Genomic DNA, 1,988 nt, shown 5'->3' on the forward strand with positions numbered 1-1,988 from the left:
CCCGGAGCTGATTGCAGCCGCCGGGAGCTATTCCCGGCTCTGACCCGGTGAAGGGTTGGCCGGGAGGGGACGGTGCTGTGGGGAGTGGGGATGTCACCCTGAGGGTCACCCACAGCCCTGCTCTACTCTCCAATTGGGATTTTGGGGTCCTGTCAGTAATACGAGCGCACACATTGCTGTTTTCAAGGCAAAAAAAGAGAGAAATTTAATTCTGACTCCAGCATTTATAGATTTCTAAAAGTGACAGTGGGTTGGAGGGTGACAGTGCCACCTCTCCAATGACACCAGACTATCCAACAGTCCATCAAATTTCTCTCCTTCTCTAAAAGAATCCCAAACAGTTATTTACAGAAAGTGTGTGAGAGAGTTTGTTACAAGAATGTAAACATCAAAAAGCGTAGAAAATCTTAAACAATCAGAGCAACAGGAGGTGGCACGGGAGGGGACAGTGCTGTGGGGAGTGGGGATGTCACCCTGGGGTCACCCACAGCCCTGCTCTGCTGTCCAATTGGGATTTTGGGGTGCTGTCAGTATCAGACAAGAAACAACACAAGTGCACACATTGCTGTTTTCAAGGTGAAAAAGAGAGAATTTTAATGCTAACTCCATCCAGCATTTATGGATTTCTAAAAGTGACAGTGGGTTGGAGGGTGACAGTGCCACCTCTCCAGTGACACTGGACAAACCAACAGTCCATCAAATTTCTCTCCTTCTACAAAAGAATGCAAAACAATGAGTTATTTACAGAAAGTGTGTGAGAGAGTTCATTACAAGAATGCATTGTAAATGTGATGTGCATTGATGAATGTCAACATCCCAAAGCTTTGAAAATCTTAAAAAATCAGAGCAACAGGGTCCCTATCATAAGGATTGTGGTTATTAACAGGGTCCCTATTAACAGGATTGTCCCTGTTGTAGCAGATTCTTCAAGCCAGATCTAATGAGCTCTTGGAGATTTACAACACACCAAGGTAGCTCAGCTACCCTTGGAGGCATAAAAATCAGCAGGATGGCTTCTGTTGCAGTGTTGGAAACAAAAAGGTTTAATAAAAAGCGAAATAACAAACAGGAAAACTGAGCCAGGTGCCAGAGGTTCTTGCTTTTAGTAAAACACCTTACAAAAATCATTCATTTCTTTGTTCACGTCCTTTCCTAGTTAATTGCCCAGGCAGACTTTTTGGCTTCTGTTGAATTAGCTATCTTTAAATTCGAAGAAAAATTGATAAACATTTTAACTTATAAAAAAATTCATAAACTTGAAGAAAATTTGCAGGACCCTAAATCCTACAAGGCGTCTTTTCACTTAATGGAAGAGAGAAACCTCTGAGCTTCTTTCAAACATTCAAATCCCAGCGCTGATTGGTTTGACCGCAAAAACTCACTTCCTTTTCAATTGAAGGCACAAAGGACAATTTCATCACTCCATCCACAAGAAGATCGATGTCCCCACCGTGCATCCCCCTTGGCCCAGCTCATCCCCATTTTGGGGAGGGGGAGCGAGGGCAGCCCCAGCCCCTCCCGTTGTATTTTCAGTCCTTTCCTTATAAGGTTCCCACGAATTTTGGGAGCTGGGAGAAGGATGAAATCATGGCTGAGGTCATCCCTCCTCTCCCCCCTCGCTGTCCCTCGGCGGGCTCACCCCACAGGGAGCTTTTTGTGCGGCCTCCATTGAAATCCCCTGGGCCAGGCTGGCAGGAAACAAAGCCCTGCCCTGGCTGGCGGGGGGCCAGGCTGCGGGGGGGCTCCAGGGGCTCTCAAAGCTCCGGCCCGGGCAACAATTGGCAGCTCCCACCGCAGGACCCCCCCTTTGCACACTCTTGTTTGCCGGGGGTGAGCAGGCTTTGAGTGCAGGGCGCTTGCGTTGCTCTTTTCAGTCCCCCCAAAATCAGCGTGCTCCCCAAAATCTGCCTGTGTGCCCCCAGTTTGAGTGCAGGGCGCTTGCGTTGCTCTTTTCAGCCCCCCCAAAATCAGTGTGCTCCCCAAAATCT

The sequence above is a fragment of the Geospiza fortis genome, unplaced genomic scaffold, assembly GCF_000277835.1.
Source record: "Geospiza fortis unplaced genomic scaffold, GeoFor_1.0 scaffold387, whole genome shotgun sequence".
Lineage (NCBI taxonomy): Eukaryota > Metazoa > Chordata > Aves > Passeriformes > Thraupidae > Geospiza > Geospiza fortis.